The sequence below is a fragment of the Macaca nemestrina genome, chromosome 14 (genome assembly GCF_043159975.1).
Source record: "Macaca nemestrina isolate mMacNem1 chromosome 14, mMacNem.hap1, whole genome shotgun sequence".
Lineage (NCBI taxonomy): Eukaryota > Metazoa > Chordata > Mammalia > Primates > Cercopithecidae > Macaca > Macaca nemestrina.
In genome coordinates, this window is record NC_092138.1 from 19,011,881 (window position 1) to 19,031,953 (window position 20,073).

Below are 20,073 nucleotides of genomic sequence, written 5' to 3' on the forward strand. Positions count from 1 at the left end.
AAAAACAAAATGACATAAGTGTTCACCAAATTCCAAATGCTGTGATAAGCGTTGCCTACACAAGATTAATGTGATGTAGACTCTCCCCTAAATGGGCTTATCATTAATGAAAGCAAATGAACATATAACTCAATACGGCACTGTGACAAATGCCTCTGGTGCGCTTCTTAAATTCCTCTGGCTCACCTCTGATTCTAGGCAGGGCAAATGGTTCTGTATGAACCTATTAGTGAACCTACACACTATAAAGTATGTAGACTATCGTGTCTCATGTCAGTGTGCACCACATATTACCCACTGCAGAGAAACCACTAACCAGTCAGGTGGGCGGGATAACTCACTGTCTAGAGTCATTATACATAACATCATCTTAAAGTAAGGGTCCTATTTTATGCCAAGAAAGTGAGATATTGGACACACGATCAGAGGGTCCACTAGTCCTGCTCTATATTACATTATCAGAAGCAGTTAATCTATAATAAAACAATGACTAAACTTCCGACTTGAGGGAAATAGCCTGGAGTGTTATCTCTGTCTTCCAGATGCCATGTAGCACCAGGTTAATGGCCAATATCCAGCACTCTGGTTTCCAAGCTAGATTACATGAATCCAGAAATCAAGAGGTGGATGTCACCTATCTCACCATTGCTCTCAGTTATCCACTAAGGAACCAGTGTTTCCTATTCCCAAACCTTAGGACCTTTTCAATTTGCCACCATAGGTCCCAGGGAAGGAATGTTCCCATCAGCAGACACAGTAAGGATTCCACTGAAGCTGAAATGGCAGCTCCCACCTGGTCATTTCAAGCAACTCATGGTAGATCAGCTACCAAAAGCAAAATAACAGCAACAACGACAACAAAACGAATTACTCTGGGATGTATAATATTTGACAAAGAGAATCACGAGGACCTGGAGTTGCTGCTACAAAACAGGGCTGAGAGAAACATGTCTGCAACTCTTCAATGGGGTGTTTTTTTAATCCCCCTGTCTCCTGGTAGCAATGAACAAAGATTGTAGCAAACATGGCCCAACAATAGCAAGGAACCTAAAAACTCCAACTCTTTAGAAATGAAGGCTGGGCTTACCCCATCAAACAACTGAGACCAGATGAAGTGACAGAATGTGGAATGGATAGTTGAGAAGGAAGATTGTTGATGGGCCTTGGGACCATTTTCACCAAGATAGGCCTTGGGACCATTTACAGCTGTGGCAACTGGAACCTTTTTCACTAATCCTGTGTGTTAAGTATTTGTAGAGATTGAAGCAGGCTAGCACCTTGACGACTCGTGGACAGATTTAGCTTCATGTAGGCATAAGTGGGTATGAGCAGTGTAAGGGGCAGTCCTCTTTACTCAGACTCTTTACCTTAGCTCACCTCGGCTTCCTGCCATGGTTTCCTCAGAGTGTTTCAAATGAATCTCAACTCTATGCAATGGCAGCATCTTGCTGTGTCATGGTAAGTAGACATGTGCAGCATGTATTAGGAAGAGGAGATAATCTACAGGTATGCCTCAAATAATGGGGGGCCAGGAGCCAATGCATATCCGCTTTTCTTTTTCAAACTTGAAGTGGATAATCTGAGAGATATCCTGTAACTTAGAAGATAGAGGGAAAATTGAGCCTCAAGTACTCACTGTGGTGATTAATTTGATTACAAGTGCTTACCGGCTTTTCCTTTTTCCTGTCTGACTCTTCTTACCCCTCACTCCAACTTCCTGGGATTATCTCCAGGACTCAAGTTCTTGTCTGAGGCCCTGCTTTTGGAGGGAACTCAAATTAAGTAATTAAAGCGTATATAATGATGGGCGCTGATAGATGTTATCACTATCTTGGTCATTGTTTATTGCCTATATGCCCCTACTAGAATGAAAGTTTCCTATAAGCATATTTAATGGCTGTTTTCCTAGTGCCTAGTACAGTATCTGCACATAGAAGATGCCTAAAACATAGTTGCTGAATGAATGAATGAATTCTTAATTTGGAGATAACATCCTAGGGAAAGAAAGACCTTAATAGCACATTGGGCAGATAAAGCTTCAGACAGCCTGTCACGAAAAACATGCCATGTGTCTTGATCCTCCTAGATGTGGCCAAGAGAGTAGCTAGAGCCAGAGTATATGGACCCAAAGGGGCTAGAGGGATAAGGTCAATAGGTTGCTCAGACATGAACTCTATGGAAAGATCACTGAAGACCATATGATACCAACAGATACCTCAGGGAACACCTGTGTGCCCTGGACCACCTGCCCCTACGCTTGGTAAAAACTCAGTACTCAGAATTTAGACCCCAATCCACCAGAATTACTTGATTCCTTTGAAAAACAAACAAACAAACAAACAAACAAACTTGATCTCTCTTTTGTCTCACTTTTCTCATCTGTTAAATTGGAAAGTGAGGAAGATTGGACAAAGATTAGATTAACTTTTATAAAGGTGTCTTCAAGAAGAAAAGTAAGATGCAAGGGTTTGTTAAGTAAAGTAAAATATACCTTATACACCTGAGCTATGGACTGGTACTTGGCCCATTCTGTGAATAATACAATTTTTACCAAAAGGTCACCTAAATTTAATTAGGCACTGTAAATATAAGACCAGTTTGATTAACTCTTACTTTGTTGTTTCATTCATTGAAGTATTAATTATTACAGTTAGAAAGTTTGCAAAGTTGTAAGTGAGCTGTTAATCAGATTACCTGATTGGTTTTTTACATTGTTTCAAACCTACTAGCATTTAAGAAAAAAAGCAGTACTTCTGGTAAGTTTGCACTGGGAAGTTCACTGGTTCACCCTTAACCTCCTCAGCATGTTTCTTCTCCTCTTAGGACTTAACATCTCCAAGATATCATTCGAGATGCTAAAGCTGGAAGCTACAGAGAAGATGACAGATTCCTCATTAATGTGATCCTGAGACAGGCATCTGTACTGCATACCTGTGGCACCACACAAAGCTCCAGTTGCAAATGGGTTCTAATCACTCAGCAATAGGCTGGCTGCTTGTAACTGTGCCTTACTGGAAGGACAAAGTCATGCTGAGAGATAATTTTTATGTCATTAGTGACCTAGTTTACAGGTCAGATGGGGTTGAGCAAACAGATCTTTTTAGGACTGTGTGATTACCTCTCACCTAAAGACAACTTAAAAAAAAAAAAAAAAACAATAGATAGGATTCGCCTCTACTGTGAAGCTTCTCTCCAATATTTCCCCAAGACCACTTAGTGCTTATAAAAAAGTTTCTGTAGAAAACTTTCTGTCATCAAGGTTGTAAAAAGATCTAATTTTCACGAAAATAGACAAGCGTTGTCTCTTTCTACCCGGAAACCTTACCTCCCTTGGGCTCCACTTCTAGGCCCACAATAATCTGCTGTTATCTTCTGCATTGAGTCAAATTTCTTTCTCTTAGTTCTAAATGCTACCATCAATATTCTAATGAATGGAATAAATTAACATTTTTCCCTCATAAATCATCTTTTATACACCCAGCCCCTGTGCACCTTTCCAGCCTCATCTCTCACCAACCCTGCCTGTGACCATTCCTCTTCCCAGATCTCTGAAAATTCTAACCTGTTTGAGGCTTGTGTGAACTTGCCATGGGATGACATTTCTCACTTCTGTGTCTTTACACACAGTGCTCCCTCTTCTTGGAATATTCTTCCCTCCACTCCCCCCATCTGCTATGCTGAGCTCATTCCTGTTTGTCACTTGGACTCAGGGAGAAGGTTCAGTTAGGAAAAGCCTCGCTACTCCTGACCTGAATTCTGAAGGGTAAGTCTCTGTGTTCAGGTCTCTCACCTGCCAGACAATGCCTTAACTGTCTCTCAGAATAAGAGGGTGAATTCCACCCTGAGCAGAACATGTCCTTTTGGTAACTGTTTAAGGACAAATGCAATTGTGCAAACCAAAGAAGAGTTGAAAGCCAGACAAACATTAGCCTGAAACTAGCCCTTTGATACACATTCTAAATGCCTGAACAATTATTTTCTTTTCTGCTGGCTCTTAAATAAACACATCACTAAGAATGACATTCAGCAGATGTGCACTGCTATTGAACTACTCCATAGCAGTAGGTAAAGAGCTGCTGTCCCGACCCAGAGGGTCACTGCCCACCAAACCTTAGCTGCCTTGGTACCTCACTTTGGATACTTCCAAGAGCTCTTCTGCAGCTAAAGGGTTAAAGCCTGGCCTAGCAAGGGGGCTTCCAAAAACCAGCCCCAGAGCTCCTGCAGGTGTCCATTATAATTGGTTGGTGCCACACTAGTTATTAAAATACTTTAAATATAACTTCCTGCAGATGACCAAATTTATGCAAGTTTTGAAGAAGCAATTGCAAAGATTCTCTGCTGACAAGTATAATAATAACACACAATGAGATAAGCCTGAATGTGACTGAAAATCAAATTTGCAGTTAGGAAAATATTCAATATAGCATCATGTCATGAGCCAAAGGAATCCAAGAGTCATGTTCAAACTATCAAGGAAAGGCAGCAAGGATTGAGGAAATGAGTGTTTTAAATTTCACATCTGAAACAGGTTAATTGAAATTATCAAATAGGATAAATACCTTTCATCATCAGACACTTTTATTTACTGCAGCAGTTCACAAGCATAGGTGTTGAAGCACATTTTGGTTTAGTATTTAATAACTTGTCAAATGCATATTGAGCTTTTGTGAATTCAGATGCATCTGGCATGTGCAGGAGGTAATAATTACAGAACATCTACAATTGGGGCAGTTCCATCATGGGACTCATTGGCATAATTAAGGATAGTGATGTAAAATAGAAGAGGTGGAGGCAAGAGGAGGCACACAAAGATTGTAAAGATAACACTGAGCCATACAATAATGCCTTCTGACTGTTGGAGATGTTTAACAGATAATATGTTGCTTCAGTTGTAGTGTTATTTATGGAAATAAAAAGAAATCCATAATAAATATACCAGAAATGAATAAAATACAATAACACCTACACACAGAGAAATACGTTGATAAACAAATGTGCTAGAACCCACATTTATTTAGGTGGAATCCACATTGGCCCTGATAGGAGGGCAACTAGGGTGGTGTGTGAAAGAAATTCTTACCTTAGAACACCATTTCCTGACAGTTGGCCTCAGGAAAAGGAAGTACACAGGCTGTAGAGGAGAGGATGTGGTTTTCAGAGGCCAAACGGATGTGCAAATTCCATGAAGAGATACTGAGATCCTACTATGTTCCGGGTACTCTCTTTAACCATGAGTGATACAGAGATGCACGCAACATTATCCTGTCCTTCAAGAATCTACAATTTAGTAGAGTAGAAAAAGATTTTTAAAATCCTAATAATCTACTTCACGCTATAATGAGCAAGACAATAGAGAGCTAGGATGACACACAGAAGTGAGTCATTAATTCTGACCAAGAAATACCAGGCAAAATGGACATTTTGGGTTTAGACAGGGACAGATGAGAAGGGGCTTCCTGAGCAGAGAAGGCAATGTATGATTCAGAGATGTAAAATCATTTACTTGGAGTGGCAGTGGACTAACTAGTTGCATATGAAACCTACACAAACCAGAGAAGGTGTAAAGAAAGCTTCTTCTATTCACACCATAAGAAATAGATCAAGGGGAATTTCAGCATGTTTCTACAATATTTTAAACTAAAGTGCCATCCAATGACCAAGTTGTCTCTTTGGCCATATTCCCTATCCCAGCAACACATGCCTGGCAACACTACTGGTGTATCCATCTGTAGAGTACCCCCCACCTTCGGAAATGCCCAGTGGGAACTGGTATCCGTGGCATTGGGGCTGGAGAGGAAAGAGTGGTACAAAAATAGAAAGAATGAAATTGCAGCCTCTTTATAAGGTAGACACCACCATGGGGGAAGGAAATTAGGAGACTTAAGAGACAGCTGGGCTGTGGCACCAATGAAAGCTAGACTACAATGTCTAATTCTATGGTCACAACCTATGCATGGCTATTTAAATTTAAATCAATTACATTTGAATGAAATTTAAAAGTCAGTTCCTCAGTTGTGCTAACCAAACATCAAGGGCCCAATAGCCACAATGACTAGTGGCTACCGCATTGATCAGCACAGATACAGAACATTTCCATCATTCTAGAGACTTCTATTGCACAGTGCTGGCTTACAACTTTAGAAGTAAAAGAGAAGAGTGTGTTAAAGAAAGGATAAGAAGGGGGTAAAAATGAAGACAGAAAAAAAAACCCCCACAAAACCTAGACAGGAATAATAATTAAAAAAAAGTAATCAAAAGAGTATTAGACTTTAAGAATGCACAAGACTGGCTCAGGACCTTTTTCTCATCTTAGAAACCATTGTCAAAGGAGAAGTGGGACAAAGGCTGATTATAGGGTCAGGAACACATGAGATTCCTGACCACATCAATCCAGTGCCAAAGAGAGTATGAGTGACAAAATTAGTTGGGAATGCAGTTGTTCTTATTTCCTTCCCATGCTGAATTTACTAAACTCTGCTGTTTCCTAGCCAGGCCACTTAAACTCACTCAGTTCACTTTTCCACTCATAAACTTGTGCTAATAACTTCACCTGTAGCAATGGTTTAAATGATTAAATGAGATTATGCATGTAAAATGTCCTTATAAACTGCTTGCTTCTTTGTAAAAGTTATTATAACTACTTTTTAGTTTTTCTTTTGCACCTTGATTAAATATAAAGACATTTTAGTTTTTCTTTTCCATCTTTATTATGTCTCTCTCATTGGACTATAATGAGATTATAATCTCATTATAATTAATTAATAATTAGATTCTTCATTCCACTTTGTCTCTCTCATTAGATGAGACCATATTCATTTTAATTCATTAAAATGAATTAAAAGTGACATAACATTATGATAAATTATGACTTTCATTCTTCCAACATGTCTTAGTTGTTTTTTAATGTTTTCTAACCATTTCTCTCTCACTAGATTGTAAGATATTTGAGTGTAAGGACTCTTTCTGAGACAGTTCCTCATTATTGATAAGGTCAGGTCAATAATTTGCAGAATATTCATTAAAATTATTTAGTGATCCATTTCGTCAAACATTTCAGGGATATTCAGATTTGGTGCACCAGGAAACCACCCTGAGATGGAGGTTAGTATGCAGAAGATTTAGTAGGAAGTTTTCGCGGAATTTACATCTGTGCAAGGAAGGGAATTTGAGCAGCAGTACGGACTTGGCTGAGTCATCAGTCAACCTCAGAGAGCTGGAATAACTTCAGATTTGGAGATAAGAGGACTTCATACCCCTGTGTTGATCAATATGAAGAAGCAGTTGTTCGCAACCAAGATGGTGCCCAAACAGGGCAACTTCTGCTAGCATTCCCAACTGATCAGAGAAATAATCCTTCATTCCTGAAGGTGGCTCTGAGTGGTGTACTGTAGCAAGGAGAGACATGAGGAAGAAAAGGAAGGAAGACAAGCCACAGTTCAACATAACGTAACACTACAGATTACCATTAAATCACCTTTCTCCATTCCACTTTCCTACACTCTTCCCACCACCTCCACCCCTCACCTACCCACCTCTGCCCCTGCTGCCACCACCAACACACAGAGTCTTAACATTGTACCCTTAAGGAGGAACAGTTTTACAACTCCTGGAAACAGATCACTTATATGCCTTCCCTTTTCAGTCATTTAAAATCCTTAGATTTCCCCTGCTTTCAGAGGGTATTAAAGTAACAGATTAAACAGTAAAATGAATACCAATGTCAAAACATTTTTTAAAGTTAAAATTTCAGACCTTTCCATATTATATTAATAGATGACTCTAAATATAACTTTGAAATTTGCCCTGAATTTTAAATAAAAATGAATGATTCTTTTTTAACATGTGACAAATAGAAAAGATAAAATGATTCTTAATTGTTGTTCACAATTATTCTTTCTATCACTTAAATGCAAGCTACTTAAAATACAGCCATAGACTTTGAAGCATTTAGATTTAATTCCAGAACTTACCCAAGACATATAGTGCTGAATAATTTTTTTCAAGGAATTAGTATTGATTCTTTTCTTTTACATTGAGTACATATACTTTAGATTTCCTTATATACAGATACATTTGCTCCCTCATAGATAAATGTACCTGCTTTCTTATTCTATCCATACTATAATTGACAGCAGAGAGCATGCAAGGAAATATAAAAACTGCCCTTAAGAGATGCTGTTTCTTTAGGCTTACAGTGCACTACTTGCCTTTTTTGTATATGTCTTGGTGTTTTCTGTCAGAATCAGGAAATCTCCTAGGAAAATCTTTCTTCTGAAATCTGCTCTTGCTACCTAATTCGATTATTTATTGTATAGCTCAAAACCTTGCATCACCATGCGTTACTTACATTTTTATTTTTTAACTTCTAAAGCAATTAGAGTGGTGACTACTTCTGAGAATTCTGAAAATTTTGATGGTTTTGCTATAAAACCACCCTCTTGCAGGGACATTAATGAAAGCAGTGTGGCAAAGGAGGAATGATGAGCATGGATGGTTTTCAAAATCCAGGGAAGCCAACTAAATGAGCACAGTGACAGCTGCTCTTTTGAATCTTTGGATTAGGAGAAATGTCTTCAGAACTACGGTTTGATTCTTTAGGAAGGCATGCCCTTCATGAATTTCAGGTTTTTTGCAGACATTCTCAACAAGGCCACCACTTGCCAAGAATAAAACTTCATGACTTCATATAACAAGAGTCTTTATGGTGTACGCCAGTGGTACCTTTAATGACATCAGATCTAATATTTTTCCTGGCCCCCATTTTCTTTCCTCCAGGCTCCCATTAGTGCTATTTCTTTGCCTACACACGTTTTGTTCACTCCACAAAACCTAATTCTAATCCATTAACTCCAACTAAAATTGTCATACCCTGTAAAGAGCCTTTTCGTATCTTGTTCCTTCTCTGAATTTTCTAGCCCTTTATCTGAGTCTCTCACATTTCAGGTACTCATTTATTCAAAAAGTATTTGTCAAGTGTGAACAAGAGTAAAATAGGCAGTCTCTAAGGTGGCTCCAGAGAACCCTCGTCCTGCTTTCCACACCCTTGTGTAATCACCTCCTTCCCTCAATTGTGGGGTGTACTTATTGGCTTGCTTCTAATGAACAGAATAAGGAAAAAGTGAGGGGTTCTCAGTTCTGAGATGAGATTACAAAAGACAGAGTCTTTCATCTCCCTCGCTCTCCTTTACCCTCCGGGGAGAGCCAGCGCCATATTGGGAGCTGCCCTATGGATAAACCCACGTGTCAAATAACTCAGTCCAATAACCTGCGAGGAACTAAATCCCACCAATAATCACATATGTAAGCTACATCTAGATCCTTCACCTACAAAAACTGTGAGAAGCAATATTTGTCATTTAAAGTGTTAAATTTTGGGGGTAATTTGTTACATAACAATAGATGACTAAAACATAGAGCTAAGCACACTACTACGAAGTGATCACATCTTCTTTAGAATGGTCACTTTTTATTGCCATATATTTTGCTCCTTATTGGCTCACAGGCCCCTTGAAGACAGGATTCTTCTTCTGAGAAATAGGCACTATGTACATGAGGGTGTTCACAAAGTGCCCTCCTGCACCCAGCACAGCCAAGTGAAGCTAGCTTGATTTCTTCCCTTTTCCCTTTCCCCCTTTGGCCACCGTTTTTCCACCTTCACCACCCCCAAAAAAGTCTATTTTACCAGAAAGGGTCAAAGATGTTTGTAATGCTCCATCAAGGAAGGGCATAGAGGAGAGATCTGTGAGGCTAGAGGAGGAAGAAAAATCCTTAGCCAAAACTGCTAAAGAAGCTGGGAGGAGGGAGGAACCAGGAGAGAATGTAACTCAACAGCCAGGAGCAGAGAGCAGAATTGTCTTGGTGTGTTCACTAGTGAGGTGCCAGAAAGATGTGCTTAAAAAGAACAAGGGGAATTATATAATAACAATAACGGTTGCCTGTTTAGACTGTGCTTCTTCAATTGCAAAACCAACCTACAACCCAAACAATGGGCTTTGTTCAGCAGCATGCTCAGTTATTCATCCATTCCACAGATATTTATTGAACACACTCTGCAGTCATGGTGCTTACAGTCTGGTGGAATAGGCTGAAGACAAGTCAATAAAATATTAATTTATGATATAATTACTTAAACTTATCCAATTCCTTGTTATCTCTTTCGGCAACTAACAGATTGCTTTTGCTTAATAGAAGATAACATTTGTTGGATAAATGAATGAATGAGAGCCTACATTTTGCATATTTTAGTAGTACCATTTATTCATTATTATGTAAGAAGTCTTGTGCTATATGTATTAGCTTGCTAGGGCTACCATAACAAAATACCACAAACTGGGTGGCTTAAACAACAGATACTTGTTTTCATGCAGTTCTTGAGGCTGGAAGTTTGACATCAAAGTGTTGGCAGGGCTGGTTTCTTCTGAGACCTCTCTTCCTCCTTGGATTGTAGATGGCTGTCTTCTCCCTGTGTTTCCACATAGCATTCCTTCTCTACAAATATGTGTCCTAATTTTCTCTTCCTATACATTCACTAGTTATTTTGGATTAGGGCCCACTTTAATGACCACCTTTTAATTTAATCACTTTTTTACAGATCTTATCTATTTATAGACTCACATCTCCAAAAACCGAGCTCCCCAAGTGAGCAATTCCTGTCCTTCTGAAGGGCTTACAATTCTAAGGGGGTCCATGTGAGAGGGTCATGATCGATTGAGCAAGCAGCGGGCACGTGCCTGGGGGCTGCATGCACCGGTAATTAGAAGAGAACAGAACAGGACAGGGATTTTCACAGTGCTTTTTCATACAATGTCTGTAATCTATAGATAACATAACCGATTAGGTCAGGGGTCGATCTTTAACTACCAGGCCCAGGGTGTGGCTCTAGGCTGTCTGCCTGTAGATTTCATTTCTGCCTTTTAGTTTTTACTTCTTTTTTAATTTGGAGGCAGAAATTGGGCATAAGACAATATGAGGGGTGGTCTCCTCCCTTACCACGACAGGACAGAAAGAGATAATGCTGAGCCATGCTAGGGATGCAAAGATGTTACCAACAGGGCCATAGTATGACATTCATGTGTCCTTTGCACTTTTGCCTCTGTAATGCCCTTTCCTTTATTTACATGTTATTTAGTATACGTTGAATATTGCATATGATATATAATAACGTATGACTGTGTTTGTAGAAAGATGAATGCATTGTTATATATTAAAACATTTTCTTTAACCTAGAAGTTCACATTTTTCTTTCTGATTTTAAAAGAAATTAAAACATTTTCATAGGCCCCTAGAAGTATCAAGAGTCCTCAGTACTGTGACTACTGCTGGTAAGTTCATCCTGGTTAACTAAAGAAATGACTCAAGTTGAATTTTGAAGCATGAGTAGCTGTCTAGAGTAGTAGTTCTCAAACTTTACAGAACATGCAAATCATCTGAAGATCTTTTTAAACGACAGACTCACTTTCAGTATGTTGAGGTCCAAGATGTTGGATACTACAAGTTCTCAGGTGATGTTACTGTGTAGGGACCACTCTTTAATAGTAAAGATCTAGAGCTATGTTTTCTACTATGTAGCCACCAGCCACATGATGCTATTTTAAATTTTAATCTAAATTAATTAAAATTAAATAAAATTAGAAGTTCAGTTCCTGCATTGTTCTAACTGCATTTCAAGTGCTCAATAGACACACATGATAATTGGCTACCTTAATAGTGCATTTATAGGGCATTTCTATAATTACAGAAAGTTCAGGGGAAGCAAATAGTATTCTAGATATAGAAGAGCAGGGAGAGGCTAGGCACAATGGGTCCCATAATTGAAGGTCTATCAAAGCCAAGTAGAAAAATGTGTTTTTGTGGAGTAAAGCATCATAGAGTTAAAAAGAATAGACTCTTCTCAATTCAGTTTGTTTCTTTACTTGCAGTGAAACCATTGCTGCAGATCTGTTTCTTGTTACTACCAGTGAATATTCATTCTCAAAGTCAGTTGCCCATATATGTGCTCTCAGGTGCCCTTTGGTTGGAAATTTAACTGGACTAAACCATTAGACATTAGGCTTCTGCTTAAAGTATCATAAGTTTGGAGCAAATATCTATGAAACCAAAGGCAGCCGCTGTGTGTATACGCATGTGTGGTGTGTGTGTGTGTGTGTGGGTGTAGAATGACAGCTGCATCCTTTGAACTCGGTTTCAGCAAAACTAAATGTCCTTCCTGAGGAAAGTAAAGTGAATGGTCCCTGTGAGCAGTCTTTGTGACTTTTCTTGATTGTCTCTCAGATTTGTTCCACAGATGTGCTGAGCTGAGGAAGTATTTTTCACTTGGTGACTCATTTATTTAGTTGCAACCTTTGTTATTTTTCAGGTTTATAAAGCAAATCAGAGTCCATGAGGAAAGTGCATTTGAGCTCGTCAACATGCATCAAACACACGCAGGGCATCCACGCTACTGAATGCTTGTGCTCTAGGCTTTCATCGAAAGCTGGGACCTAACCATGCAGAAATCTCAGTCGACAACTCCTGGGAAGCATGTTGAACAACAAAACTAACCCTCAAAGGCTGCCAGGGCTTCAGGTTAGGTTGAACATGTCCCGGTGCTGCTAATTGTCTTTGTGCTAACCATCCCACAATGATGAGGTGTTCATTTTTTTCCCCATATGGCTCATTAAACCCAACACAAATAATGAAACCCAAAAGCTTTGTGCTTTGCATAATGTCAAGCGAATCTGATCACTTTACAGTCCATAGGCTTTAAAGATTTTGAATCAGGATTTGTCCTGCTGAGGGAAAAATAAAAATAAAAATAAAAACTCCAAAGAAGTATCATAGCACATTTTGGCTGCAGGCCACGTATGAGCACAAACAACACCGTCTCTTCTTTCAGCTTAAAGCGCATCTGGCTGAGAACTTCTGCTGCAGCCTCTCCAATTTATCACTAAAATACCTATGAAGAAACCGAACAAGATAAAAATTCACACCTCCCCAAAATGAAGACTGATAGAAAACCTATTACTTAAGTCTGGAAATTCCAATTACTACCCAGCTCTATGTGCTAGATTAACAAAAAATAACAACAACAACAACAACAACAACAACAACAAACCACTTGTGACTTCACAAGCCATGTTTTATGAAACAAAAAATAAATAGTGTAGGAAGTTATTTCAATTCTCTTCACTGTCTGCTTCCTGACAAACAACAAAACCAGGTAGATATTCTCCTGCTTTTGGGGACAGAGAACACTGACCCCACCACCAATCTTTCTACATCCATTCCAGGACTAAAACTGTACCAAAAAAGAGAGAAGAAAAGTGGGTATGCACAAATAAATATGTGTGTTTGGAGAGCGGGGACACTGGGAGCTAAGAAGTAACATCAGTGGGTATTTTGTCCCCAAATATTACGTATAGCAAATGCAGGAATCTGTTTTTGTTCTTGTATTTTAACAGTTTGGAGGGTTTCAGAACCAGACATAAATATAAAAGGAAAATCCTATCTCATCTCAATGGTATTTCAGAAGAATACCTGTGAGGCATTGACAATTGGGGTGCAAGCTCTACATAACTACCGTTGTTTAAAACGACATTAAAAAGAGAATGTAAACTGACCCAAATTGGACAGTGGAGAGAGAAAACAAGAAATTAATTGCCCCAATGCTGTCAGTTATCCTGGGTATCTTTTTTTCTCATTCCAATATTTAAAAAGAAAAAGCAATCTGCACTCTTGTGTTTATTGCAGCACTATTCATAAAAGCCAAGAGATGGAATCACCTAGGTGTCCAACAACAGATACATGAATAAAGAAAATGTTGTGTATAAACACAATGGAATACTATTCAACCATAAAAAAAGAACAAAATCCTGTTATTTGCAACAACATGAATGGAACTGGAGGACACTATTTTAAGTAAAATAAGCGTGGAACAGAAAGTTAAATGCCACATGTTCTCACTCATCGTGGAAGCTAAAAAAAATTGATTTTATAGAAGTAAAAAGTAGAATAGAGCATACTAGAAGTTGGGAAGGTTGGGGGGAGGGTGGTATAGGGAGAGATTTCTTACATGATACAAAATTACAGCTAGATGAAAATAGTAAGTTCTAGTGTTCTATACCACTATAAGATAACTATAGTTAACAATAACATATTGTTTCAAACAGCTAAAAACTGGATGTTGAATACTCCCAACACAAATAAATGATTAATGTTTGAAATGGTGGATATGCTAATTATCCTGATCTGATCACTATACATTATATGTATTGAAACATCACTATGTACCTCATTAATATGTACAATGATTATATGCAAATTTAAGAAGGAAAAGCAAAAAAAAAAAAAATGCTCTTAAAATGCTGCATAAACAAAGACAAAGAAGTATCGTGAATATCCAGGAGAACAACAGATTCACGAAGATGATTTATAACAGAAGCTAGAAGACATTGTTAGAAAACAAATTGATATATCCAATAAGAACACACATGTAATGGCATCCCTTTAATAAATATGCTATCTAGTGGCATATAGTGAAATGAAATAATGGAATAACAAAATATTGAAGAATTTCAAGAATTAAAAGAAAATCAGAATTGAAATCAAAGTTGAGAATATTAAAAAGTAAAATTAAAGATTTAGAAGATCAAATCAAACATGTTGAATAGTAATTTGAGAGCCTTTCTAGTTCACTGAAATTCTTTTTGGGTATACAATAAATTCCCGGTAAAGATAAGGCATCCGTTCACATGAAGCTTACATCTTAATGGCAATAATGTCAACAAAAAGTAAATCATAATTAAGTTCAGAAATGGATTAGTACTTCCAAGAACATAAAATAAGGTAATGGAATTGACACAGATGCCAAAAGGAATATTTTAGATTAGGTGGTCACAGAAGCCCCTCATAGTGACATCTGAGTTGATCTTGAATGAAGTGACATAGCAAGCCACGGACAATTTGTAGGAAGCCTAGACCAGCCATAAATATAATGAATACAGACACCTTAAGGAAGATAAATTTGGCCTTTTCATGAAACAAAAATTTAAAAATCAATTAAGAAGGTGGAAGAACAGAGAGGCAGCTGAAAGATTATAATGTGAATTGTTTCTAGTACTGCCTAACTATGGGCTACGATTCTAGAAACATGAGTTCAGTTCAAGCTCAAATACTTGTTAGCTCATGGAGAAAGGACAGCAGGAACTAGGTGCATGAAGAGGAACAAATTCCTGAGGATATCATTTTAATCCTTAGATGTAATTATGCCTGAAGCCTGACTCATCCTAGAACTTCCCAGTTACACGAGTTAACGCATTCTCATTTTTGCTTCATTTCATTTGGGTATTGTTCTGTAATTTTCAATATAAAGATAATGTTGAAGTATTACTATTTGAATTTTTACCTTTGATAAACAAAGAAATATACAATAAGGCTCATTTAATTCAAAGTATGACAGTCAGTAAAATCAAATGAGCATCTACTCTCCAGGTCACTGCAGCAACTATAGTCAAATAAAATATATTCCAATAACAAAAGCAAAATAATACTAAAATCAGGGAAAGCATTAAATATTATCCATAAAACTTAAAAAGATTAAGATCAGACCTATCTGTTTTGATGATTAGTAGGCATAATAGAAATAGTCCAGTTCGAAGATGAGGGCTCTTTAGAAAAAAATGACAATATATAACAGTGTACTATCTACAAGAGCTATACCTAAAATAAAATGGGACAAAGTGGTCATTAAAATGTTCAGGAAATATTCACTAGAAGAGTATAAGCTAAAAGAAAGTGTATATTGCCTACCTAAAGTAAAATTTCAGAACCAAAAAAATGCTTTAAATGGCTCAAAGAGGGTAACTTTATATTAATAAAAGTGTCAAACAATAATGGAGCTATGGACAACCATGAATTATCTGAATTGAGGAAGAGAGCATAAAATTTATAAATCCAAAACTTTTAGAAAAATATTTGAAATGGAATACTTTTACATATTTTCTTTAATGTTTTATAATTCATCTTAACAAAAATAATCACTTGAATAATATATTTAGTGACACTGAATTAAAGTATTTTGGACTTAGCTTATTTAAAATGGAATATACATATCCAAGAGTCTACTGAAAATTTTATGTATTAGATTTGAGTGAACACAACAAGAATTTCCAAACTTCGCAAATGACACAGACTGTATTCACTAACAAAGAAATGAAACTAGATATAAAAATATTCACATGTAGGTCTTGACTCAAAGAGGAAACAAAACAAAATCCATAGATAATTTAGAAAGTCATGACAGTAAGGATACTACTCCTGAGACTAAAAATTCTACAGCCTAACATGCTTCCACGAAGGAACTAATAACTAATAAATAGTCAATAATTCGTTCAATAACTTGATTTCTGAATAAAAGGCAACATACAAAAGAAGAGTTTATCAAATTTATTCTAGAAAAACAAATAAAATAGACAAAATTAGAAATCTAAAGATAATTTGACCACTATGAAAAAATTTAAATATGATTTCTAGGATAACATTTATAATTCTAAATTGCCCTATGTTACAATTTCAGTAAAGTATATAATCTTTGAGGAATATGAGATATTAAAAATAAGTAAAATTTCTAAATAGATATTTAAATTACTATGGATTAAAACTTAAAATGTGAACAAAATTTGTCTTTATGCATTTCCTTATCACCAGGTTTTTGTTACCAATGGGATCTTTCAGACTTTTCACAATCAAAAAAGATAAAACAGCACAGAAACAGAAATCAGAGATATTTCTTATTTTAAATAGATATAAAATAATGATAAACTAAAGGCAATAGTATATATTTTTAAGTCTACTACTATGAGTATATAGGTATTACTCCTGAAAATATGAGCTTTTTTTAGTATTAAGAAGCTAATATTAGGAAATCAACACATTCAAGATAAAAAATGTATAACCTCAGCAAATTTTAAATCACTTAAGGTTCATTTGAATAACATTTTAAAAAACTTATAACTAGAAAACTTACTCAAAATTATTTAAAAATATTTATCATGAGCCAGTAACGATCTTATTTTACTGAAAAAATGAGGAGTGTATCTTTATTCTGTTAAAATGTCTCCTTAAACAATATATATCAACTATAATTGTACAATAATCTCTATTTCCATTAAAATATGAAACAATATAAAGATACCTCACAGTAAGTAACATTATTCAAAGTTGCAATAGAATCTCTGATCATTATAGAAATGTGAGAGTAATTAAAAAGCATATCTGTTGGAAAGAGAAGACAGAGGGACAATTCTTTGTGGGTTACATAATGACATATAGAAAACACGCACAAAACAATCAACCACATTATGTTTTACAGTAAGTCAGAGAGTTAAATAAAGTGAACATTATGAGATGTTTATATGGTATATATGTATATATGAATATGTTTGTGTGTGAGAGACACATGTATATCTCACACACATAGCTTCTCAAAGTGATATCAGTGAAAATGGCTGAGTAACAAATACAAAATTCTGTCCCTCCATAAAAGGAATAAATTTGCTGGGAAACCTGTCAGAATCCACGTTTTCAGAACTCTGGGAATTAATTAAAAGCTACTAAGGGAACACTTAATTAGGAAAAATAGCTGAATATTAGAAAGAACAGGGAGCTTTAAAATGTTTTAACTTACCCTGTTCTTATCTCCACTTCCCAGCTCAATGGTGGCCTTGAAGATCACAATTCACATTCCTGGTACAGGTACTGATACTAGAGGAAGCAAAACAAACCTCACTTGCAAAAAAAATGATGATTGTTTGTTTTGACTATCTGGTAGTTCCTCAGAGGACCAGCTTAATGGTACTTTCTCACCTAACTTGAACTCATCCAGTGGTCACCCAGAGTGGGTTTGCTAAAAATGTTTAGAAAGGCAAGTGTTTTAGTTACAGTTACCTGGCACTGTATAACAGTTGGGAAAAATAATAAACTAACCAAAAAGTTTAGGAGAAAAGAGTGAGGAGTGAGATGCTTTGGGGAATAAGGACTTTGAAAAGTTCTGGCAGAATCCTGGGAATCTAGAAGGCCATGTGCATCCCTAGAGCTATTCATATAGCTCCAAAAATACCCAAGAAAGCCCTAAGTTCTTACTTCTGATTGACCTTAAGGCTCTACACAAGCAGAAGTGAGAGCTAAAGCAAAGTTGTAAACTGCCTGAATGAATACTGAAAATGTGCGCGAACACACACACAGAATCTATCTTAAATGACTGAGAAATATTTTTGGTTCCAGGGGCCTCAGAAAATCTGTCCAGTCAGTAGCTAAACACTAAGTCAATGAAACAGAGGCATTAGTGGCCACAAATGACAAAGAATACAGATTTTACAAAATATGTTCAGAAAAGTAACTAAACTAAATAAACAAAAACTGCCACAATCAGCAAGAATCAATCCTGGGAACTGGGGATAATCTAATTTCCAGCATTGCTACATTATAATATGTCAAATATCCAGTTTTCAACGAAGAATTATGAAGAATACAAAGAAACAGAAAACTATGTTCCATATAAGGAACAAAATCAATTAATAGAAACTGTCCTTGAGAAAGCCCAGATATTGGATACTAAGAAAACACTTGAAAGCAGTAGTATTAGGTCTGATCAACAGTTGAAGAATACCATGGACAAAGAACTAAAGAAAATAATGAAAATGTGTCTCATCAAATAGGAAATATCAATAAACAGATATAAATTCTAAAAGGAACAAAACAGAAATGTTGGAGTTGCTATCTATAATGACTGAAATAAGATACTCACTGAAGTTGTTTAACAGAAGATTTGAGCAGGCAGAGAAAAAGGTAGGTAGGGCATGCAAAGGTAAGTTTATTGAGATTATATAGTAGGAGAAACGGAAATATAAAAGAATAGAGAGAGAGGCAGAAAGAATATTTGAAGACATAGTGGCCAAAACTTCCCCAAATTTGATGAAAAACTTTATTTTACACAGCCAAGAAGTTCCACAAACTCCAAGCGCAATAAACACAAAGAGATCTGCACCAAGACACATTAAAATCAAACTGTCAAAAGCCAAGGACAAAGAGAAAACATATAAAAGTAGCCAGAAAGAAGCATCTGTTATCTGCAAGTCATATCAATAAAATAAACAGATGATTTCTCATCAGAAACCACTAGAACCCAGTGAGATGGCATATTCAAAGTGCTGAAAAAAATAGTCAACTAAGAATTATATGTGCAAAAACATCCTTCAAAAATGAGAGAGAAATTAATACATTCTAATATAAACAAAAATTGAGAGTTTATTGATAGTAGGCCTTCCCCACAAGAAATGCTAAAGGAAATCCTTCAGGCTAAAATGAAAGGACACTCAACAGCAATTCAAATATTAGAAAGAAATAAATAATGTAGATAAAAGTAACTATAGAGATCGATATATAGAAGTCAGTGTTTATGTTTTGTTTGCAACTTCTTTTTTTCTATGTAATTTTAAAAAACGACTACATAAAACAATATTAAATCTTGATTAAATTGTACATGAGTGTAATATATGAAATAACAAAATAAAGAGGAAATATGGCTATATATTTATTTATACTATTTATATATAAATATGTCACCCCATTCCCCTTTTATGTAGCAACATTTACATATACTATCATAACTAACTTGCTATTAATTTGAACTAAATAATTATAAATTTAAATGTTAATTATAATGCCCTGGGCAACTTTTAAAAATAACTCAAAAAGATATACTAGAAGAAGTTAAAGTGAGTTAAAATTTTAGAAAATAACTGTCTAACAAAAGAAGACAGTAATGGAGAAATTAAGGAATAAAAAGATGTAAAGATACATAAACAAATAGTAAAATGAGGCAATAATGGAAGTTGATCCATAACTTGATTACCTGTAAATGGATTAAAAATCTCAAATTAAAAGGTAGAGAGAGTATCAGAATGGATTTTTAAAAGTTATTTAACTATATCTTGTCTATAAGAGACTGATTTGCAATACAAAGAAACAATCAATTTGAAAGAAAAAATTGGAAAAATGGTCCTCCATGCAGAGTAACAAAAAAAAAGAGAAAGAGAA

General features: G+C 36.2%; 1 long non-coding RNA gene across 1 annotated transcript in view; it reads right to left on the reverse strand.

The window, feature by feature from the left end:
• The window catches only part of LOC112422985 (uncharacterized), a 182,123-nt gene that overhangs the window by 62,885 nt on the left and 99,165 nt on the right, over positions 1-20,073 (reverse strand). The window contains exons 4-5 of the long non-coding RNA XR_011612419.1: positions 7,254-7,385; positions 5,081-5,277 (exon numbers count right to left, since the gene is read on the reverse strand). This is a non-coding gene — a long non-coding RNA (uncharacterized lncRNA). The remainder of the gene's footprint in view (positions 1-5,080; positions 5,278-7,253; positions 7,386-20,073) is intronic.